A 23,651-nucleotide genomic window follows, 5' to 3' on the forward strand; every position below is an offset into this window, starting at 1 on the left:
CCTAGTGGAGTGTCGATGACGGGCATTTTTCCACTTTTATAAAGATCCAGTAGTGTGGCCCACCTGAAATCTAGATACGCTCAATCATGGTAGGGCCTATGAAGATTGCAACTAGGGAGAGAGAGAGAGAGAGAGAGAGAGAGAGAGAGAGAGATTACAGCGTTGGTTTCGGAGAGGGAGGGAGGGAGAGAAAGAGGAACAAGGATGAGAGAGATTAGGGCATCTCTTGCCCAATTTGTTATACCCAAGTTCAAAATTTCAGTGGCATCTCCCATCGAATAATTAAATCTGCATTTTCGTCTTTTTGAGCATTTTTTTTTTAATGTAGTGTAGATAATACTAAAATCTCAAATTCTCTTACATTCTTAGTTTAAGGATTAGTCCAAGCTAATACATGATCAAATAAATCTAACTCAAACATGATATGTCCCATGAATCAAAGACTTATATTTCAATGTAAGTGTTCATTTAGTCCTAACGATGAGAACTTACAAACATGCTGAATACTCACACTTCCGTGAGATAGGGCAAAGGAAAATGATGTTGGAAGGTGGAAACTCACTACCAGAAAAATGGGCAAAGGCTACGGATTTAATCCGTAGCCATAGACCTATAGTTACGGATTAAATCCGTAGCACGTCTGTGGCACGACCGTCGTCGTAGGTCCCGAAACAATAGGTCTAAAACCTATGGCTACGGATCTAATCCGTAGCAATAGGTTAAAATAGCTACGGATATAATCCGTAGCAAATTTTTCTGTAGCCAAAAAAACCTACAGCTACGGATATTATTGGTAGTTAAAGGTAGTGTTAGATCCGTAGCAATATCCTGAATTTTATAACAGCTACGGTTAATATTCGTAGCTATTGCCTACATTAATTTTTTTTTTTATAATCATTCATTCATTCATTCAATTACCACCTGCATAATCATTCATTCATTCAATTACCAACTTCAGAATCATTCATTCGTTCAATTACAATCATTCATTCATTCAATTACCACCTACATAATCATTCATTCATTCAATTACAATTATTCATTCATTCAATTATCACCTGCATAACCATTCATTGATTCAATTACAATCACATATGAGCTGCCTCAGATTGAAGCAATTACTAATGGTGAAGAGTTACAAGACCATTCAGCAATGGTGAACCAAGAACCATTCTCTGGCCTCATATGAGCTGCCTCAGATTGAAGCAAGGCAAGAGAAACACTTTCATTTCAGTTGCGGATGACTTCTATGGCCAGCTGGTGAGTAGTCTTCTTCTACAACTTTACAAGCTCATCCATGTCTTCATACGTGTCTTTGTCAGCAAAAAGCTTTAGATTAAATCGTGTCGATGCTTTTGTTATGCCCTCGCACTTCTCAACTGTCTCTTTCTGTTTGTCAAAGCCCTGCATAGGATAGGAAGAAACTTAATGTATGCTTACTTTGCTGGTATAGAACCGTTTGAATTTTCTATTAGTTGCCCCAGGAATGATATGTAGATGAAAATGGGGCAAAACCAAGCATTAAGACATTACTGATATAGAAATTTTCTATGGTAGTGTTCTTTTAAAAATGGTTAGACATTTGCTAAATTTCAGATCCCAAAATCCATGAAATAATTCAAGTTGCAAGTATGGCTGGAAGAAATTCAGATGTTGTAAATAACATGACCCAAATACAAACTTGGGTACTCACCAGGCAGGTTGTGAAATCGTCGAAAGATTCTCCCTGTTGGCGTTTGCGACTCCAGTTGTAGGCTTAGGGATTTGAGAATACATTTACATTTTAGGTTTAGGTTTAGGTTTTACGTTTTAGGTTTAAGTTTAAGTTTTACGTTTAGGTTTAGGTTTAGGTTTAGGTTATAGGTTTAGGTTTAGGTTAGGTTATAGGTTAAGGTTTAGGGAATTGAGTTTAGTTATAGGTTATAGGTTATAGGTTAAGGTTTAGGCTATAGGTTAAGGTTTAGGTTTAGGAAATCGGGTTCGGGTTCAGGATCGGGTTTATGTTTGGGTTTTCAAGTTTAGGTTTAGGTTTAGGTTAGGGAGTTGAGATTAGGATTAGGTGTAGGTTTAGGTTTAGGAATTTGAGAATACATTTAGGTTTTAGGTTTAGGTTTAGGCTTTAAGGTTTTAGGTTAAGGTTATAGGTTTAGATTAAGGTTTAGGTTTAGGTTTAAGTTTAGGTTATAGGTTAAGGTTTAAGGTGATAGGTTTTGGTTTAGGTTAAGGTTATAGGTATAGGTTAAGGTTTAGGTTTAGGTTATAAGATATAGGTTTAGGGAATTGAGAATAGGTTAAGGTTTAGGTTTAGGAAATCGGGTTTAGGTTTGGGTTTTCAAGTTTAGGTTTAGGTTTATGTTAGAGAGTTGAGATTAGGATTAGATGTAGGTTTAGGTTTAGGGATTTGAGAATACATTTAGATTTTAGGTTTTAGGCTAAGGTTATAGGTTTAGGTTAAGGTTTAGGTTTAGGTTTAGGTTAAGGTTGAGGTTTAGGTTATAGGTTAAGGTTTTAGGTCATAGGTTTTGGTTTAGGTTAAGGTTATAGGTTTAGGTTTAGGTTAAGGTTTAGGTTATAAGATATAGGTTTAGGGAATTGAGAATAGGTTAAGGTTTAGGTTTAGGAAATCGGGTTCGGGTTCGGGATCGGGTTTATGTTTGGGTTTTCAAGTTTAGGTATAGGTTTAGGTTAGGGAGTTGAGATTAAGATTAGGTGTAGGTTTAGGTTTAGGGATTTAAGAATACATTTAGGTTTTATGTTTAGGTTTAGGTTTTAGGTTATAGTTTAAGGTTAAAGGTTTAGGTTAAGGTTAAGGTCGAGGTTTAGGTTTAGGTTTAGGTTAAGGTTGATGTTTAGGTTATAGGTTAAGGTTTTAGGTCATAGGTTTTTGTTTAGGTTAAGGTTATAGGTTTAAGTTAAGGTTTAGGTTTAGGTTTAGGTTATAAGCTAGGTTTAGGGAATTGAGAATAGGTTAAGGTTTAGGTTTAGGAAATCGGGTTCGGGTTCGGGATCAAGTTTATGTTTGGGTTTTCAAGTTTAGGTTTAGGTTTAGGTTTGGGAGTTGAGATTAGGATTAGGGGTAGGTTTAGGTTTAGGGATTTGAGAATACATTTAGGTTTTAATTTTCGGTTTAGGTTTTAGGTTTTAGGTTTGAGGTTAAGGTTATAGGTTTAGATTAAGGTTTAGGTTTAGGTTTAGGTTTAGGTTATATGTTAAGGTTTTAGGTCATAGGTGTTGATTTAGGTTAAGGTTATAGGTATAGGTTAAGGTTTAGGTTTTGGTTTAGGTTAAGGTTTAGGTTTAGGTTATAAGCTATAGGTTTAGGGAATTGAGAATAGGTTAAGGTTTAGGTTTAGGAAATCGGGTTCGGGTTTGGGACGGGTTTAGGTTTTCATTTTCAAGTTTAGGTTTAGGTTTAGGTTGGAGAGTTGAGATTAGGATTAGATGTAGGTTTAAGTTTTGGGATTTTAGAATACATTTAGGTTTTAGGTTTAGGTTTAGGTTATAGGTTATAGGTTAAGGTTATAGGTTTAGGTTAAGGTTTAGGTTTTGGTTTAGGTTAAGGTTGAGGTTTAGGTTATAGGTTAAGGTTTTAGGTGATAGGTTTTGGTTTAGGTTAAGGTTATAGGTTTCGGTTTAAGTTTAGGTTAAGGTATATGTTTAGGTTTAGGTTATAAGATATAGGTTTAGGGAATTGAGAATAGGTTAAGGTTTAGGTTTAAGAAATCGGGTTCGTGTTTGGGATCGGGTTTATGTTTGGGTTTTCAAGTTTATGTATGGGTTTAGGTTAGGGAGTTGAGATTAGGATTAGGTGTAGGATTAGGTTTACGGATTTGGGAATACATTTAGGTTTTAGGTTTAGGTTTAGGCTTTAGGTTATAGGTTATGGTTATAAGTTTAGGTTAAGGTTTAGGTTTAAGTTTAGGTTTAGGTGATAGGTTATGGTTTTAGGTCATAGGTTTTGATTTAGGTTAAGGTTATAAGTTTGGGTTAAGGTTTAGGTTTAGGTTTAGGTTATAAGATATAGGTTTAGGGAATTGAGAATAGGTTAAGGTTTAGGTTTAAGAAATCGGGTTCGGGTTCGAGATCGGTTTTATGTTTGGGTTTTCAAGTTTAGGTATGGGTTTAGGTTAGAGAGTTGAGATTAGGATTAGGTGTAGGATTAGCTTTAGGGATTTGAGAATACATTTAGGTTTTAGGTTTAGGTTTAGGTTATAGGTTATAGGTTAAGGTTATAGGTTTAGGTTAAGGTTTAGGTTTAGGTTTAGGTTTAGGTTATAGGTTAAGGTTTTAGGTCATAGGTTTTGGTTTAGGTTAAGGTTTTAGGTATAGGTTAAGGTTTAGGATTTGGTTTAGGTTAAGGTTTAGGTGTATGTTATAAGCTATAGGTTTAGGGAATTGAGAATAGGTTAAGGTTTAGGTTTAGAAAATCGGGTTTGGGTTTATGTTTGGGTTTTCAAGTTTAGGTATAGGTTTAAGTTAGGGAGTTGAGATTAGGATTAGGTGTAGGTTTAGGTTTAGGGATTTGAGAATACATTTAGGTTTTAGGTTTAGGTTTAGGTTTTAGGTTATAGGTTAAGGTTATAGGTTTAGGTTAAGGTTTATGTTTAGGTTTAGCTTTAGGTTATAGGTTACGGTTTTAGGTCATAGGTTTTGGTTTAGGTTAAGGTTATAGGTTTAAGTTTAGGTTTAGGTTAAGGTTTAGGTTTAGGTTTAGGTTATAAGATATAGGTTTAGGGAATTGAGAATAGGTTAAGGTTTAGGTTTAGGAAATAGAGTTCGGGTTCGGGAACGGGTTTATGTTTGGGTTTTGAAGTTTAGGTATGGGTTTAGGTTAGGGAGTTGAGATTCAGATTAGGTGTAGGTTTAGGTTTAGGGATTTGAGAATACATTTAGGTTTTAGGTTTAGGTGAAGGTTATAGGTTTTATGTAAAGGTTATAGGTTTAGTTTAAGGTTTAGGTTTAGGTTTAGGTTATAGGTTAAGGTTTTAGGTCATAGGTTTTGGTATAGGTTAAGGTTATAGGTATAGGTTAAGGTTTAGGTTTAGGTTATAAGCTATAGGTATAGGGAATTGAGAATAGGTTAAGGTTTAGGTTTAGGAAATCGGGTTCGGGTTCAGGATCGGGTTTATGTTTGGGTTTTCAAGTTTAGGTTTAGGTTTAGGTTAGGGAGTTGAGATTAGGATTATGTGTAGGTTTAGGTTTAGGGATTTGAGAATGCATTTAGGTTTTAGGTTTAGGCTTAGGTTTTAGGTTTTAGGTTAAGGTTATAGGTTTAGGTTAAGGTTTAGGTTTAGGTTTAGGTTTAGGTTTTTGGTTATGGTTTTAGGTCATAGGTTTTGTTTTAGGTTAAGGTTATAGGTATAGGTTAAGGTTTAGGTTTTGGTTTAGGTTAAGGTTTAGGTTCAGGTTATAAGCTATATGTTTAGGGAATTGAGAATAGGTTGAGGTTTAGGTTTAAGAAATCGGGTTCGGGTTTGTGACGGGTTTATGTTTGGGTTTTCAAGTTTAGGTTTAGGTTTAGGTTGGAGAGTTGAGATTAGGATTCGATGTAGGTTTACGTTTAGGGATTTGAGAATACATTTAGCTTTTAGGTTTAGGTTTAGGTTTTAGGTTTTAAGTTAAGGTTATAGGTTTAGATTAAGGTTTAGGTTTTGGCTTAGGTTAAGGTTGAGGTTTAGGTTATAGGTTAAGGTTTTAGGTGATAGGTTTTGGTTTAGGTTAAGGTTATAGGTTTAGGTTTAAGTTTAGGTTGAGGTATAGGTTTAGGTTTAGGTTATAAGATATAGGTTTAGGGAATTGAGAATAGGTTAAGGTTTAGGTTTAAGAAATCGGGTTCGTGTTTGGGATCGGGTTTATGTTTGGGTTTTCAAGTTTATGTATGGGTTTTGGTTAGGTTGTTGAGAATAGGATTCGGTGTAGGTTCGGGTTTATTGATTTGAGAATACATTTAGGTTTTAGGTTTAGGTTTAGGCTTTAGGTTATAGGTTATGGTTTTAAGTTTATGTTAAGGTTTAGGTTTAGGTTTAGGTTTGGGTTATATGTTATGGTTATTGGTTATAGGTTTTGGTTTAGGTTAAGGTTTAGGTTTAGGTTTAGGTTATAAGATATAGGTTTAGGGAATTGAGAATAGGTTAAGGTTTAGGTTTAAGAAATCAGGTTCAGGTTCAGGATCGGGTTTATATTTGGGTTTTCAAGTTTAGGTATAGGTTTAGGTTAGAGAGTTGAGATTAGGATTAGGTGTAGGATTAGGTTTAGGGATTTAAGAATACATTTAGGTTTTAGGTTTAGGTTTAGGTTTTAGGTTTTAGGTTTAGGTTTAGGTTTTAGGTTTTAGGTTAAGGTTATAGGTTTAGGTTAAGGTTTAGGTTTAGGTTTAGGTTTAGGTTATAAGTTAAGGTTTTAGGTCATAGGTTTTGGTTTAGGTTATGGTTTTAGGTATAGGTTAAGGTTTAGGTTTAGGTTTTGGTTAAGGTTTATGTTTATGTTATAAGCTATAGATTTTGGGAATTGAGAATAGGTTAAGGTTTAGGTTTAGAAAATCGGGTTCGGGTTCGGGATCGGGTTTATGTTTGGGTTTTCAAGTTTCGGTTTAGGTTTAGGATAGAGAGTTGAGATTAGGATTAGGTGTAGGTTTAGGTTTGGGGATTTGAGAATACATTTAGGTTTTAGGTTTAGGTTTAGGTTTTAGATTTTAGGTTAAGGTTTAGGTTTAGGTTTAGCTTTAGGTTATAGGTTACGGTTTTAGGTCATAGGTTTTGGTTTAGGTTAAGGTTATAGGTTTAAGTTTAGGTTTGGGTTAAGGTTTAGGTTGAGATTTAGGTTATAAGATATAGGTTTAGGGAATTGAGAATAGGTTAAGGTTTAGGTTTAGGAAATCGAGTTCGGGTTCGGGAACGGGTTTATGTTTGGGTTTTCAAGTGTAGGTATGGATTTAGGTTAGGGAGTTGAGATTCGGATTAGGTGTAGGTTTAGGTTTATGGATTTGAGAATACATTTAGGTTTTAGGTTTAGGTGTAGGTTATTTGTTTTAGGTAAAGGTTATAGGTTTAGGTTAAGGTTTTGGTTTAGGTTTAGGTTATATGTTAAGGTTTTAGGTCATAGGTTTTGGTTTAGGTTAAGGTTATAAGTATAGGTGAAGGTTTAGGTTTAGGTTTAGGATAAGATTTTGGTTTAGGTTATAAGCTATAGGTTTAGGAAATTGGGAATAGGTTAAGGTTTAGGTTTAGGAAATCGGGTTCGGGATCGGGTTTACATTTGGGTTTTCAAGTTTATGTTTAAGTTTAGGTTAGGGAGTTGAGATTAGGATTATGTGCAGGTTTAGGTTTAGGGATTTGAGAATACATTTAGGTTTTTGGTTTTGGTTTAGGTTTTAGGTTATAGGTTAAGGTTATAGGTTTAGGTTATGGTTTAGGTTTAGGTTTAGGTTTTGGTTTTTAGTTACAGTTTTAGGTCATAGGTTTTGGTTTATGTTAAGGTTATAGGTATAGGTTAAGGTTTAGGTTTAGGTTAAGGTTTAGGTTTAGGTTATAAGCTATAGGTTTAGGGAATTGAGAATAGGTTAAGGTTGAGGTTTAAGAAATCGTGTGTGGGATCGGGTTTATGTTTGTGTTTTCAACTTTAGGTATAGGTTTAGGTTAGGGAGTTGAGATTAGCATTAGGTGTAGGTTTAGGTTTACGAATTTGAGAATAGATTTAGGTTTTAGGTTTTGGTTTAGGTTATAGGTTTTTGGTAAAGGGTATAGGTTTAGGTTATAGGTTAAGGTTTTAGGTCATAGGTTTTGGTTTAGGTTAAGGTTATAGGTATAGGTTAAGGTTTAGGTTTAGGTTTAGGTTAAGGTTTAGGTTTCGGTTATAGGTTAAGGTTTTTGGTCATAGGTTTTGGTTTAAGTTAAGGTTATAGGTATAGGTTAAGGTTTAGGTTTAGGTTTAGGTTAAGGTTTAGGTTTAGGTTATAAGCTATAGGTTTAGGGAATTGAGAATAGGTTAAGGTTTAGGTTTAGGAAATCAAGTTCGGGTTCGGGATCGTTTTTATGTTTGCGTTTTCAAGTTTAAGTTTAGGTTTAGGTTAGGGAGTTGAGATTAGGATTATGTGTAGGTTTAGGTTTAGGGATTTGAGAATACATTTAGGTTTTAGGTTTAGGTTTAGGTTTTTGGTTATAGGTTAAGGTTATAGGTTTAGGTTAAGGTTTAGGTTTAGGCTTAGGTTTAGGTTTTTGGTTAAGGTTTTAGGTCATAGGTTTTGGTTTAGGTTAAGGTTATAGGTATAGGTTAAGGTTTAGGTTTAGGTTAAGGTTTAGGTTTAGGTTATAAGCTATAGGTTTAGGGAATTGAGAATAGGTTAAGGTTTAGGTTTAGGTTATAAGCTATAGGTTTAGGGAATTGAGAATAGGTTAAGGTTTAGGTTTAGGAAATCGTGTACGGGATCGGGTTTATGTTTGTGTTTTCAACTTTAGGTATAGGTTTAGGTTAGGGAGTTGAGATTAGCATTAGGTGTAGATTTAGGTTTACGGATTCGAGAATATATTTAGGTTTTAGGTTTAGGTTTAGGTTATAAGTTTTAGGTAAAGGTTATAGTTTTAGGTTTAGGTTTATGTTATAGGTTAAGGTTTTAGGTCATAGGTTTTGGTTTAGGTTAAGGTTATAGGTATAGGTTAAGGTTTAGGTTTAGGTTTAGGTTAAGGTTTAGGTTTAGGTTATAAGTTATAGGTTTAGGAAATTGAGAATAGGTTAAGGTTTAGGTTTAGGAAATCCGGTTCGGGTTCGGGGTCGGGTTTATGTTTGGATTTTCAAGTTTAGGTTTAGGTTTAGGTTAGGGAGTTGAGATTAGGATTATGTGTAGGTTTAGGATTAGGGATTTGAGAATACATTTAGGTTTTATGTTTAGGTTTAGGTTTTAGGTTTTGGGTTATAGGTTAAGGTTATTGGTTTAGGTTAAGGTTTAGGTTTAGGTTTAGGTTTAGGTTTTAGGTTAAGGTTCTAGGTCATAGGTTTTAGTTTAGGTTAAGGTTATAGGTATAGGTTAAGGTTTAGGTATAGGTTTAGGTTAAGGTTTTGGTTAGGGAGTTGAGATTAGGATTAGGTGTCGGTTTAGGTTTGGGGATTTGAGAATACATCTAGGTTTTAGGTTTAGGTTTAGGTTTTAACGTTTTAGGTTAAGGTTATAGGTTTAGGTTAAGGTTTAGGTTTAGGTTTGAGTTTAGGTTATAGGTTAAGGTTTAAGGTGCCAGGTTTTGGTTTAGGTTAAGGTTATAGGTATAGGTTAAGGTTTAGGTTTAGGTTTAGGTTAAGGTTTAGGTTTAGGTTATAAGATATAGGTTTAGGGAATTGAGAATAGGTTAAGGTTTAGGTTTAGGAAATCGGGCTCGGGTTCAGGATCTGGTTTAGGTTTGGGTTTTCAAGTTTAGCTTTAGGTTAGAGAGTTGAGATTAGGATTAGATGTAGGTTTAGGTTTAGGGATTTGAGAATACATTTAGTACATCTAGGTTTAGGGATTTGAGAATACATTTAGGTTTTAGGTTTAGGTTTAAGTTTTAGGTTTTAGGCTAATGTTATAGGTTAAGGTTTTAGGTCATAGGTTTGGGTTTAGGTTAAGGTTATAGGTTTAGGTTTAGGTTAAGGTTTAGGTTTAGGTTATAAGATATAGGTTTAGGGAATTGAGAATAGGTTAAGGTTTAGGTTTAGGAAATCTTGTTCGGGTTCGGGATCGGGTTTATGTTTGGGTTTTCAAGTTTAGGTATAGGTTTAGGTTAGGGAGTTGAGATTAAGATTAGGTGTAGGTTTTGGTTTAGGGATTTGAGAATACATTTAGGTTTTATGTTTAGTTTTAGGTTTTAAGTTATAGTTTAAGGTTATAGGTTTAGGTTAAGGTTAAGGTCGAGGTTTAGGTTTAGGTTTAGGTTAAGGTTGAGGTTTAGGTTATAGGATAAGGTTTTAGGTCATAGGTTTTGGTTTAGGTTAAGGTTATAGGTTTAGGTTAAGGTTTAGGTTTTGGTTTAGGTTATAAGCTATAGGTTTAGGGAATTGAGAATAGGTTAAGGTTTAGGTTTAGGAAATCGGGTTCGGGTTCGGGATCGGGTTTATGTTTGGGTTTTCAAGTTTAGGTTTAGGTTTAGGTTAGGGAGTTGAGATTAGGATTAGGGTTAGGTTTTGGTTTAGGGATTTGAGAATACATTTAGGTTTTAGTTTTCGGTTTAGGTTTTAGGTTTTAGGTTAAGGTTATAGGTTTAGGTTAAGGTTTAGGTTTAAGTTTAGGTATAGGTTATATGTTAAGGTTTTAGGTCATAGGTGTTGATTTAGGTTAAGGTTTAGGTTCAGGTCATAAGCTATAGGTTTAGGGAATTGAGAATAGGTTAAAGTTTAGGTTTAGGAAAGCAGGTTCGGGTTTGGGACGGGTTTAGGTTTGGGTTTTCAAGTTTAGGTTTAGGTTTAGGTTGGAGAGTTGAGATTAGGATTAGATGTTGGTTTAGGTTTAGGGATTTGAGAATACATTTAGGTTTTAGGTTTAGGTTTAGGTTTTAGGTTTTAGGTTAAGGTTATAGGTTTAGGTTAAGGTTTAGGTTTTGGTTTAGGTTAAGGTTGAGGTTTAGGTTATAGGTTAAGGTTTTAGGTCATAGGTTTTGATTTAGGTTAAGGTTATAGGTTTAGGTTTAAGTTTAGGTTAAGGTATAGGTTTAGGTTTAGGTTATAAGATATAGGTTTAGGGAATTGAGAATAGGTTAAGGTTTAGGTTTAAGAAATCGGGTTCGTGTTTGGGATCGGGTTTCTGTTTGGGTTTTCTAGTTTAGGTATGGGTTTAGGTTAGGGAGTTGAGATTAGGATTAGGTGTCGGTTTAGGTTTACGGATTTGAGAATACATTTTGGTTTTAGGTTTAGGTTTAGGCTTTAGGTTATAGGTTTTGGTTATAAGTTTAGGTTGAGGTTTAGGTGTAGGTTTAGGTTTAGGTTATAGGTTATGGTTTTAGGTCATAGGTTTTGGTTTAGGTTAAGGTTATAAGTTTAGGTTAAGGTTATAAGATATAGGTTTAGGGTATTGAGAATAGGTTAAGGTTTAGGTTTAAGAAATCGGGTTCGGGTTCGGGATCGGGTTTATGTTTGGGTTTTCAAGTTTAGGTATGGGTTTAGGTTAGAGATTTGAGATTAGGATTAGGTGTAGCATTAGGTTTAGGGATTTGAGATTACATTTAGGTTTTAGGTTTAGGTTTAGGTTTTAGGTTATAGGATAAGGTTATAGGTTTAGGTTATGGTTTAGGTTTAGGTTTAGGTTTAGGTTTAGGTTATAGGTTAATGTTTTAGGTCATAGGTTTTGGTTTAGGTTAAGGTTTTAGGTATAGGTTAAGGTTTTGGTTTAAGTTTAGGTTAAGGTTTAGGTTTATGTTATAAGCTACAGGTTTAGGGAATTTAGAATAGGTTAAGGTTTCAGTTTAGAAAATCGGGTTCGGGTTCGGGATCGGGATCGGGTTTATGTTTGGGTTTTCAAGTTTAGGTTTAGGTTTAGGTTAGGGAGTTGAGATTAGGATTAGGTGTAGGTTTAGGTTTAGGGATTTGAGAATACATTTAGGTTTTAGGTTTAGGTTTAGGTTTTAGGTTATAGGTTAAGGTTATAGGTTTAGGTTAAGGTTTAGGTTTAGGTTTACCTTTAGGTTATAGGTTACGGTTTTAGGTCATAGGTTTTGGTTTAGGTTAAGGTTATAGGCTTAAGTTTAGGTTTAGGTTAAGGTTTAGGTTTAGGTTTAGGTTATAAGATATAGGTTTAAGGAATTGAGAATAGGTTAACGTTTATGTTTAGGAAATCGAGTTCGGGTTCGGGAACGGGTTTATGTTTGGGTTTTCAAGTTCTGGTATGGGTTTAGGTTAGGGAGTTGAGATTCGGATTAGGTATAGGTTTAAGTTTAGGGATTTGAGAATACATTTAGGTTTTAGGTTTAGGTGTAGGTTATAGGTTTTACGTAAAGGTTATAGGTTTAGGTTAAGGTTTAGGTTTAGGTTTAGGTTATAGGTTAAGGTTTTAGGTCATAGGTTTTGGTTTAGGTTAAGGTTATAGGTATAGGTTAAGGTTTAGGTTTAGGTTTAGGTTTAGGTTATAAGCTATAGGTTTAGGGAATTGAGAATAGGTTAAGGTTTAAGTTTAGGAATTCGTGTTCGGGATCGGGTTTATGTTTGTGTTTTCAACTTTAGGTATAGGTTTAGGTTAGGGAGTTGAGATTAGCATTAGGTTTTGGTTTAGGTTTAAGGATTCGAGAATACATTTAAGTTTTAGGTTTAGGTTTAGGTTATAGGTTTTAGGTAAAGGTTATAGGTTTAGGTTAAGGTTTAGGTTTAGGTTTAGGTTATAGGTTAAGGTTTTAGGTCATAGGTTTTGGTTTAGGTTAAGGATATAGGTATAGGTTAAGGTTAAGGTTTAGGTTTAGGTTAAGGCTTATGTTTAGGTTATTAGATATAGGTTTAGGGAATTGAGAATAGGTTAAGGTTTAGGTTTAGGAAATCGGGTTCGGGTTCGGGATGGTGTTTAGGTTTGGGTTTTCAAGTTTAGGTTTAGGTTTAGGTTAGAGAGTTGAGATTAGGATTAGATGTAGGTTTAGGTTTAGGGATTTGAGAATACATTTAGGTTTTAGGTTTAGGTTTAGGTTTTAGGTTATAGGTTAAGGTTATAGGTTTAGGTTAAGGTTTAGGTTTAGGTTTAGGTTTAGGTTATAAGTTAAGGTTTTAGGTCATAGGTTTTGGTTTAAGTTAAGGTTTTAGGTATAGGTTAAGGTTTAGGTTTAGGTTTAGGTTAAGGTTTAGGTTTATGTTATAAGCTATAGGTTTATGGAATTGTGAATAGGTTAGTTTAGAAAATCGGGTTCGGGTTCGGGATCGGGTTTATGTTTGGGTTTTCAAGTTTAGGTTTAAGTTTAGGTAAGGGAGTTGAGATTAGGATTAGGTATAGGTTTAGGTTTAGGGATTTGAGAATACATTTAGGTTTTGGGTTTATGTTTAGGTTTTAGGTTATAGGTTGAGGTTATCGATTTAGGTTAAGGTTTAGGTTTAGGTTAGGGAGTTGAGATTAGGTTTAGGTGTAGGTTTAGGTTTAGGGATTTGAGAATACATTTAGGCTTTAGGTTTAGGTTTAGGTTTTAGATTATAGGTTTAGGTTAAGGTTTAGCTTTAGCTTTAGGTTATAGGTTACGGTTTTAGGTCATTGGTTTTGGTTTAGGTTACGGTTATAGGTTTAAGTTTGGGTTTAGGTTAAGGTTTAGGTTTAGGTTTAGGTTATAAGATATAGGTTTAGGGAATTGAGAATAGGTTAAGGTTTAGGTTTAGGAAATCGAGTTCGGGTTCGGGTACGGGTTTATGTTTGGGTTTTCAAGTTTAGTTATGGGTTCGGGATCGGGTTTATATTTGGGTTTTCAAGTTTAGGTTTAGGTTTAGGTTAGGGAGTTGAGATTAGGATTATGTGTAGGTTTAGGTTTAGGGATTTGAGAATACATTTAGGTTTTAGGTTTAGGTTTAGGTTATAGGCTTTAGGTAAAGATTATAGGTTTTGCTTAAGGTTTCGGTTTAGGTTTAGGTAATAGGTTAAGGTTTTAGGTCATAGGTTTTGTTTTAGGTTAAGGTTATAGGTATAGGTTAAGGTTTAGGTTTAGGTTTAGGTTAAGGTTTAGGTTTAGGTTATAGGTTAAGGTTTTAGGTCATAGGTTTTTGTTTAAGTTAAGGTTATAGGTATAGGTTAAGGTTTAGGTTTAGGTTTAGGTTAAGGTTTTGTTTTAGGTTATAAGCTATAGGTTTAGGGAATTGAGAATTGGTTAAGGTTTAGGTTTAGGAAATCGGGTTCGGGTTTATGTTTGGGTTTTCAAGTTTAGGTTTAAGTTTAGGTTAGGGAGTTGAGATTAGGATCATATGTAGGTTTAGGTTTAGGGATTTGAGAATACATTTAGGTTTTAGGTTTAGGTTTAGGTTTTCGGTTATATGTTATGGTTGTAGGTTTTGGTTAAGGTTTAGGTTTAGGTTTAGGTTTAGGTTTTTGGTTAAGGTTTTAGGTCATAAGTTTTGGTTTAGGTTAAGGTTATAGGTATAGTTTAAGGTTTAGGTTTAGGTTAAGGTTTAGGTTTAGGTTATAAGCTATAGGTTTAGGGAATTGAGAATAGGTTAAGGTTTAGGTTTAGGAAATCGTGTGCTGGATTGGGTTTATGTTTGTGTTTTCAACTTTAGGTATAAGTTCAGGTTAGGGAGTTGAGATTAACATTAGGTGTAGGTTTAGGTTTACGGATTTGAGAATACATTTAGGTTTTAGGTTTAGGTTTAGGTTATAGGTTTTAGGTAAAGGTTATAGGTTTAGGTCAAGGTTGAGGTTTAGGTTTAGGTTATAGGTTAAGGTTTTAGGTCATAGGTTTTGGTTTAGGTTAAGGTTATAGGTATAGGTTAAGGTTTAGGTTTTGGTTTAGGTTAAGGTTTAGGTTTAGGTTATAAGCTATAGGTTTAGGGAATTGAGAATAGGTTAAGGTTTAGGTTTAAGAAATCGGGTTCGGGTTCGGGATCGGGTTTCTGTTTTGGGTTTGATAGTTTAGGTTTAGGTTTAGGTTAGGGAGTTGAGATTAGGATTATGTGTAGGTTTAGGTTTAAGGATTTCAGAATACATTTAGGTTTTAGGTTTAGTTTTAGGTTTTAGGTTATAGGTTAAGGTTATAGGTTTAGGTTAAGGTTTAGTTTTAGATTTAGGTTTCGATTTTTGGTTACGATTTTAGGTCATAGGTTTTGGTTTAGGTTAAGGTTATAGGTATAGGTTAAGGTTTAGGTTTAGGTTATGGTTTAGGTTTTGGTTATACGATATTGGTTTAGGGAATTGAGAATAGGTTAAGGTTTAGGTTTAGGAAATCGTGTGCGGGATCGGGTTTATGTTTCTTTTTCAACTTTAGGTATAGCTTTAGGTTAGGGAGATGAGATTAGCATTAGGTGTAGGTTTAGGTTTACGGATTTGAGAATACATTTAGGTTTTAGGTTTAGGTAGAGGTTATAGGTTTTAGGTAAAGGTTATAGGTTTAGGTTATGGTTTAAGTTTAGATTTAGGTTATAGGTTAAGGTTTTAGGTCATAGGTTTTGGTTTAAGTTAAGGTTATAGGTATAGGTTAAGGTTTAGGTTTAGGTTTAGGTTAAGGTTTAGGTTTAGGTTATAGGTTAAGGTTTTAGGTCATAGGTTTTGGTTTAGGTTAAGGTTATAGGTATAAGTTAAGGTTTAGGTTTAGGTTTAGGTTAAGGTTTAGGTTTAGGTTATAAGCTATAGGTTTAGGGAATTGAGAATAGGTTAAGGTTTAGGTTTAGGAAATCGGGTTCGGGTTCGGGATCGGGGTTATGTTTGGGTTTTCAAGTTTAGATTTAGGTTTAGGTTAGGCAGTTGAGATTAGGATTATGTGTAGGTTTAGGTTTAGGGATTTGAGAAAACTTTTAGGTTTTAGGTTTATGTTTAGGTTTTAGGTTATAGGTTAAGGTTATAGGTTTAGGTTAAGGTTTAGGTTTAGGTTTAGGTTTAGGTTTTTGGTTAAGGTTTTAGGTTATAGGTTTTGGTTTAGGTTAAGGTTATAGGTATAGGTTAAGGTTTAGGTTTAGGTTAAGGTTTAGGTTTAGGTTATAAGCTATAGGTTTAGGGAATTGAGAATAGGTTAAGGTTTACGTTTAGGAAGTCGTGTGCGGGATCGGGTTTATGTTTGTGTTTTCAACTTTAGGTATAGGTTTAGGTTAGGGAGTTGAGATTAGCATTAGGTGTAGGTGTAGGTTTACGGATTTGTGAATATATTTAGGTTTTAGGTTTAGGTTTAGGTTATAGGTTTTAGGTAAAGGTTATACGTTTAGGTTAAGGTATAGGTTTAGGTTTAGGTTATAGGTTAAGGTTTTAGGTCATAGGTTTTGGTTTAGGTTAAGGTTATAGGTATAGGTTTAGGTTTAGGTTAAGGTTAAGGTTTAGGTTATAAGCTATAGGTTTAGGAAATTGAGAATAGGTTAAGGTTTAGGTTTAGGAAATCAGGTTCAGGTTTGAGATCGGGTTTATGTTTGGGTTTTCAAGTTTAGGTTTAGATTTAGGTTAGGTAGTTGAGATTAGGATTATGTGTAGGTTTAGGTTTAGGGATTTGAGAATACATTTAGGTTTTAGGTTTAGGTTTAGGTTATAGGTTATAGGTTAAGGTTATAGGTTTAGGTTAAGGTTTAGGTTTAGGTTTAGGTTAAGGTTTTAGGTTAAGGTTTTAGGTCATAGGTTTTGGTTTAGGTTATGGTTTAGGTTTAGGTTAAGGTTTAGGTTTAGGTTTAGGTTAAGGTTTAGGTTAGGGAGTTGAGATTAGGATTTGGTGTAGGTTTAGGTTTAGGGATTTGAGATTACATCTTGGTTTTAGGTTTAGGTTTAGGTTTTAACGTTTTAGGTTAAGGTTATAGGTTTAGGTTTAGGTTTAGGTTTAGGTTTAAGTTTAGGTTATAGGTTAAGGTTTATGGTGATAGGTTTTGGTTTAGGTTAAGGTTTAGGTTTAGGTTTAGGTTAGGGTTTAGGTTTAGGTTATAAGATATAGGTTTAGGGAATTGAGAATAGGTTAATGTTTAGGTTTCGGAAATCGGGTTCGGGTTCGGGATCGGGTTTAGGTTTGAGTTTTCAAGTTTAGGTTTAGGTTAGAGAGTTGAGATTAGGACTAGATGTAGGTTTAGGTTTCAGAATTTGAGAATATATTTAGGTTTTAGGTTTAGGTTTAGGTTTTAGGTTTTAGGCTAAGGTTTTAGGTTTAGCTTAAGGTTTAGGTTTAGGTTTAGGTTAAGGTTTAGGTTTAGGTTATAAGCTATAGGTTTAGGGAATTGAGAATAGGTTAAGGTTTAGGTTTAGGAAATCGGGTTCGGGTTCGGGATTGGGTTTATGTTTGTGTTTTCAAGTTTAGATTTAGGTTTAGGTTAGGGAGTTGAGATTAGGATTATGTGTAGGTTTAAGTTTAGGGATTTGAGAATACATTTAGGTTTTAGGTTTAGGTTTAGGTTTTAGGTTATAGGTTTAGCTTAAGGTTTAGGTTTAGGTTTAGGTTTAGGTTTTTGGTTAAGGTTTTAGGTCATAGGTTTTGGTTTAGGTTAAGGTTATAGGTATAGGTTAAGGTTTAGGTTTAGGTTAAGGTTTAGGTTTAGGTTATAAGCTATAGGTTTAGGGAATTGAGAATAGGTTAAGGTTTACGTTTAGGAAATCGTGTTCGGGATCGGGTTTATGTTTGTGTTTTCAACTTTAGGAATAGGTTTAGGTTAGGGAGTTGAGATTAGCATTAGGTGTAGGTTTAGGTTTACGGATTTGTGAATATATTTAGGTTTTAGGTTTAGGTTTAGGTTATAGGTTTTAGGTAAAGGTTATACATTTAGGTTATGGTATAGGTTTTGGTTTAGGTTATAGGTTAAGGTTTTAGGTCATAGGTTTTGGTTTAGGTTAAGGTTATAGGTATAGGTTTAGGTTTAGGTTTAGGTTTAGGTTTAGGTTATAAGATATAGGTTTAGGGAATTGAGAATAGGTTAAGGTTTAGGTTTAGGAAATCGGGTTCGGGTTCGGGATCGGGTTTATGTTTGGGTTTTCAAGTTTAGGTTTAGGTTTAGGTTAGGGAGTTGAGATTAGGATTATGTGTAGGTTTAGGTTTAGGGATTTGAGAATACATTTAGGTTTTAGGTTTAGGTTTAGGTTTTAGGTTATAGGTTAAGGTTTTAGGTTTAGGTTTAGGTTATAGGTTATAGGTTTAGGTTTAGGTTTAGGTTAAGGGGTAGGTTTAGGTTTCGGTTTAGGTTATAGGTTATTTGTTTAGGTTTAGGTTTAGGTTTAGGTTTAGGTTTAGGTTAGGGAGTTGAGATTAGGATTATGTGTAGGTTTAGGTTTAGGGATTTGAGAATACATTTAGGTTTTAGGTTTAGGTTTAGGTTTTAGGTTTAGGTTTAGGTTTAGGTTTAGGTTTAGGTTTAGGTTATAGGTTATAGGTTTTAGGTTCAGGTTTAGGTTATAGGTTTAGGTTTAGGGTTAGGGTTAGGTTTAGGTTTAGGTTATAAGCTATATAGGTTTAGAGAATTGAGAGTAGGTTAAGGTTTAGGTTTAGGAAATCGGGTTCGGGTCAAGATCGGGTTTAGGTTTGGGTTTTCAAGTTTAGGTTTAGGTTAGGGAGTTGAGATTAGGATTAGGTGTTGGTATATGTTTAGGGATTTGAGAATACATTTAGGTTTTAGGTTTAGGTTTAGGTTTTAGGTTTTAGGTTAAGGTTATAGGTTTATGTTAAGGTTTAGGTTAAGGTTTTGGTTTAGGTTATAGGTTAAGGTTTTAGGTCATAGGTTTTGGTTTAGGTTAAGGTTATAGGTATAGGTTTAGGTTTAGGTTTAGGTTTAGGTTTAGGTTATAAGATATAGGTTTAGGGAATTGAGAATAGGTTAAGGTTTAGGTTTAGGAAATCGGGTTCGGGTTCGGGATCGGGTTTATGTTTTGGTTTTCAAGTTTAGGTATAGGTTTAGGTTAGGGAGTTGAGATTAAGATTAGGTGTAGGTTTTGGTTTAGGGATTTAAGAATACATTTAGGTTTTATGTTTAGGTTTAGGTTTTAGGTTATAGTTTAAGGTTATAGGTTTAGGTTAAGGTTAAGGTCGAGGTTTAGGTTTAGCTTTAGGTTAAGGTTGAGGTTTAGGTTATAAGATAAGGTTTTAGGTCTTAGGTTTTGGTTTAGGTTAAGGTTATAGGTTTAGATTAAGGTTTAGGTTTAGGTTTAGGTTATAAGCTATAGGTTTAGGGAATTGAGAATAGGTTAAGGTTTAGGTTTAGGAACTCGGGTTCGGGTTCGGGATCGGGTTTATGTTTGGGTTTTCAGGTTTAGGTTTAGGTTTAGGTTAGGGAGTTGAGATTAGGATTAGGGTTAGGTTTAGGTTTTGGGATTTGAGAATACATTTAGGTTTTACTTTTCGGTTTAGGTTTTAGGTTTTAGGTTAAGGTTATATGTTTAGGTTAAGGTTTAGGTTTAGGTTTAGGTTTAGGTTTTATGTTAAGGTTTTAGGTCATAGGTGTTGGTTTAGGTTAAGGTTATAGGTATAGGTTAAGGTTTAGGTTTTGGTTTAGGTTAAGGTTTAGGTTCAGGTTATAAGTTACAGGTTTAGGGAATTGAGAATAGGTTAAAGTTTAGGTTTAGGAAAGCGGGTTCGAGTTTGGGACGGGTTTAGGTTTGGGTTTTCAAGTTTAGGTTTAGGTTTAGGTTGGAGAGTTGAGATTAGGATTAGATGTTGGTTTAGGTTTAGGGATTTGAGAATACATTTAGGTTTTAGGTTTAGGTTTAGGTTTTAGGTTTTAGGTTAAGGTTATAGGTTTAGGTTAAGCTTTAGGTTTTGGTTTAGGTTAAGGTTGAGGTTTTGGTTATAGGTTAAGGTTTTAGGTCATAGGTTTTGGTTTAGGTTAAGGTTATAGGTTTAGGTTTAAGTTTAGGTTAAGGTATAGGTTTAGGTTTAGGTTATAAGATATAGGTTTAGGGAATTGAGAATAGGTTAAGGTTTAGGTTTAAGAAATCGGGTTCGTGTTTGGGATCGGGTTTATGTTTGGGTTTTCTAGTTTAGGTATGGGTTTAGGTTAGGGAGTTGTGATTAGGATTAGGTGTCGGTTTAGGTTTACGGATTTGAGAATACATTTTGGTTTTAGGTTTAGGTTTAGGCTAGAGGTTTTAGGTTTTGGTTATAAGTTTAGGTTAAGGTTTAGTTTAGGTTTCGGTTTAGGTTATAGGTTATGGTTTTAGGTCATAGGTTTTGGTTTAGGTTAAGGTTATAAGTTTAGGTTAAGGTTTATGTTTAGGTTTAGGTTATAAGATATAGGTTTAGGGAATTGTGAATAGGTTAAGGTTTAGGTTTAAGAAATCGGGTTCGGGTTCGGGATCGGGTTTATGTTTGTGTTTTCAAGTTTAGGTATGGGTTTAGGTTAGGGAGATGAGATTAGGATTAGGTGTAGGATTAGGTTTAGGGATTTAAGAATACATTTAGGTTTTAGGTTTAGGTTTAGGTTTTAGGTTATAGGTTAAGGTTATAGGTTTAGGTTAAGGTTTAGGTTTATGTTTAGGTTTAGTTTTAGGTTATAGGTTAAGGTTTTAGGTCATAGGTTTTGGTTTAGGTTAAGGTTTTAGGTATAGGTTAAGGTTTAGGTTTAGGTTTAGGTTAAGGTTTAGGTTTATGTTATGAGCTATAGGTTTAGGGAATTGAGAATAGGTTAAGGTTTAGGTTTAGGAAATCGGGTTTGCGTTTGGGATCGGGTTTATGTTTGGGTTTTCAAGTTTAGGTTTGGGTTTAGGTTAGGGAGTTGAGATTAGGATTAGGTGCAGGTTTAAGTTTCAGGATTTGAGAATACGTTTAGGTTTTAGGTTTAGGTTTAGGTTTTAGGTTATGGGTTAAGGTTATAGGTTTAGGTTACGGTTTAGGTTTAGGTTTACCTTTAGGTTATAGGTTACGGTTTTAGGTCATAGGTTTTGGTTTAGGTTAAGGTTATAGGTATAGGTTAAGGTTTAGTTTAAGGTTTAGGTTTAGGTTTAGGTTATAAGATATAGGTTTAGGGAATTGAGAATAGGTTAAGGTTTAGGTTTAGGAAATCGAGTTCGGGTTCGGGAACGGGTTTATGTTTGGGTTTTCAAGTTTTGGTATGGGTTTAGGTTAGGGAGTTGAGATTCGGATTAGGTATAGGTTTAAGTTTAGGGATTTGAGAATACATTTAGGTTTTAGGTTTAGGTGTAGGTTATAGGTTTTACGTAAAGGTTATAGGTTTAGGTTAAGTTTTAGGTTTAGGTTTAGGTTATAGGTTAAAGTTTAGGTTTAGGTTATAAGCTATCGGTTTAAGGAATTGAGAATAGGTTAAGGTTTAGGTGTAGGAAATCGGGTTCGGGTTTATGTTTGGGTTTTCAAGTTTAGGTTTAGGTTTAGGTTAGGGAGTTGAGATTAGGATTATGTGTAGGTTTAGGTTTAGTGATTTGAGAATACATTTAGGTTTTATGTTTAGGTTTAGGTTTTAAATTATAGGTTATGGTTATAGGTTTAGGTTAAGGTTTAGGTTTAGGTTTAGGTTTAGGTTTAGGTTTTTGGTTAAGGTTCTTACTCATAGGTTTTGGTTTAGGTTAAGGTTATAGGTATAGGTTAAGGTTTAGGTTTAGGTTAAGGTTTAGGTTTAGGTTATAAGCTATAGGTTTAGGGAATTGAGAATAGGTTAAGGTTTAGGTTTAGGAAATCGTGTGCGGGATTGGGTTTATGTTTGTGTTTTCAACTTTAGGTATAAGTTTTGGTTAGGGAGTTAAGATTAGCATTAGGTGTAGGTTTAGGTTTACGGATTTGAGAATACATTTAGGTTTTAGGTTTAGGTTTAGGTTATAGGTTTTAGGTAAAGGTTATAGGTTTAGATTAAGGTTTAGGTTTAGGTTTAGGTTAAGGTTTAGATTTAGGTTATGAGCTATATGTTTAGGGAATTGAGAATAGGTTAAGGTTTAGGTTTTGGAAATCGGGTTCGGGTTCGGGATCGGGTTTAGGTTTGGGTTTTCAAGTGTATGTTTAGGTTTAGGTTAGGGAGTTGAGATTAGGATTATGTCAGGTTTAGGTTTAGGGATTTGAGAATACATTTAGGTTTTAGGTTTAGGTTTAAGTTTTACGTTATAGGTTATGGTTATAGGTTTAGGTTTAGGTTAAGGTTTAGGTTTATGTTTGCGTTTTCAAGTTTAAGTTTAGGTTTAGGTTAGGGAGTTGAGATTAGGATTATGTGTAGGTTTAGGTTTAGGGATTTAAGAATACATTTAGGTTTTAGGTTTAGGTTTAGGTTATAGGCTTTAGGTAAAGGTTATAGGTTTAGGTTAAGGTTTAGGTTTAGGCTTAGGTTTAGGTTTTTGGTTAAGGTTTTAGGTCATAGGTTTTGGTTTAGGTTAAGGTTATAGGTATAGGTTAAGGTTTAGGTTTAGGTTAAGGTTTAGGTTTAGGTTATAAGCTATAGGTTTAGGGAATTGAGAATAGGTTAAGGTTTAGGTTTAGGAAATCGTGTGCGGGATTGGGTTTATGTTTGTGTTTTCAACTTTAGGTATAAGTTCAGGTTAGGGAGTTGAGATTAGCATTAGGTGTAGGTTTAGGTTTACGGATTTGAGAATACATTTAGGTTTTAGGTTTAGGTTTAGGTTATAGGTTTTAGGTAAAGGTTATAGGTTTAGGTTAAGGTTTAGGTTTAGGTTATAGGTTAAGGTTTTAGGTCATAGGTTTTGGTTTAGGTTAAGGTTATAGGTATAGGTTAAGGTTTAGGTTTAGGTTTAGGTTAAGGTTTTGGGTTAGGTTATAAGCTATAGGTTTAGGGAATTGAGAATAGGTTAAGGTTTAGGTTTAGGAAATCGGGCTCGGGTTCGGGATCGGGTTTATGTTTGGGTTTTCAAGTTTAGGTTTAGGTTTAGGATAGGGAGTTGAGATTTGGATTATGTGTAGGTTTAGGTTTAGGGATTTGAGAATACATTTAGGTTTTATGTTTAGGTTTAGGTTTTAGGTTATAGATTTAGGTTATAGGTTAAGGTTATAGGTTTTGGTAAAGGTTTAGGTTTAGATTTAGGTTTAGGTTTTAGGTTAAGGTTTTAGGTCATAGGTTTTGGTTTAGGTTAAGGTTTAGGTTTAGGTTAAGGTTTAGGTTTAGGTTATAAGCTATAGGTTTAGGGAATTGAGAATAGGTTAAAGTTTAGGTTTAGGAAATCGTGTTCGGGATCAGGTTTATGTTTTTGTTTTCAACTTTAGGTATAGGTTTAGGTTAGGGAGTTGAGATTAGCATTAGGTGTAGGTTTAAGTTTACGGATTTGAGAATACATTTAGGTTTTAGGTTTAGGTTTAGGTTATAGGTTTTAGGTAAAGGTTATAGGTTTAGGTTAAGGTTTAGGTTTAGGTTTAGGTTATAGGTTAAGGTTTTAGGTCATAGGTTTTGGTTTAGGTTAAGGTTATAGGTTTAGGTTAAGGTTTAGGTTTAGGTTTAGGTTAAGGTTTAGGTTTAGGTTATAAGTTATATGTTTAGGGAATTGAGAATAGGTTAAGGTTTAGGTTTAGGAAATCGGGTTCGGGTTCGGGATCGGGTTTATGTTTGGGTTTTCAAGTGTATGTTTAGGTTTAGGTTAGGGAGTTGAGATTATGATTATGTGTAGGTTTAGGTTTAGGGATTTGAGAATACATTTAGGTTTTAGGTTTAGGTTTAGGTTTTAGGCTATTGGTTAAGGTTATAAGTTTAGGTTAAGGTTTCGGTTTAGGTTTAGGTTTAGGTTTTTGGTTAAGGTTTTAGGTCATAGGTTTAGGTTTAGGTTAAGGTTATAGGTATGGGTTAAGGTTTAGGTTTAGGTTAAGGTTTAGGTTTAGGTTATAAGCTATAGGTTTAGGGAATTGAGAATAAGTTGAGGATTAGGTTTAGGAAATCGTGTTCGGGATCGGGTTTATGTTTGTGTTTTCAACTTTAGGTATAGGTTTAGGTTAGGGAGTTGAGATTAGCATTAGGTGTAGGTTTAAGTTTACAGATTTGAGAATACATTTAGGTTTTTGGTTTAGGTTTAGGTTATAGGTTTTTGGTAAAGGTTATAGGTTTAGGTTTAGGTTATAGGTTAAGGTTTTAGGTCTTTGGTTTCGGTTTAGGTTAAGGTTATAGGTATAGGTTAAGGTTTAGGTTTAGGTTTTGGTTTAGGT

General features: G+C 34.3%; 1 long non-coding RNA gene across 2 annotated transcripts; it reads left to right on the forward strand.

Annotated features, from left to right (window-relative positions):
• The first annotated feature begins 10,553 nt into the window (after positions 1 to 10,553).
• Positions 10,554 to 23,329, forward strand: LOC131245527 (uncharacterized). Of its 2 annotated transcripts, none has more exons than XR_009170909.1 (3): positions 10,554 to 10,644; positions 15,050 to 15,106; positions 23,250 to 23,329. It is a non-coding gene; the product is annotated as an uncharacterized LOC131245527 (long non-coding RNA). The 2 variants fall into 2 exon arrangements; XR_009170917.1 differs by lacking the exon at positions 10,554 to 10,644 and adding an exon at positions 14,721 to 14,758.
• The last annotated feature ends 322 nt before the right edge of the window (positions 23,330 to 23,651 follow it).

This window comes from Magnolia sinica, chromosome 1, assembly GCF_029962835.1.
Source record: "Magnolia sinica isolate HGM2019 chromosome 1, MsV1, whole genome shotgun sequence".
Taxonomy (NCBI): domain Eukaryota; kingdom Viridiplantae; phylum Streptophyta; class Magnoliopsida; order Magnoliales; family Magnoliaceae; genus Magnolia; species Magnolia sinica.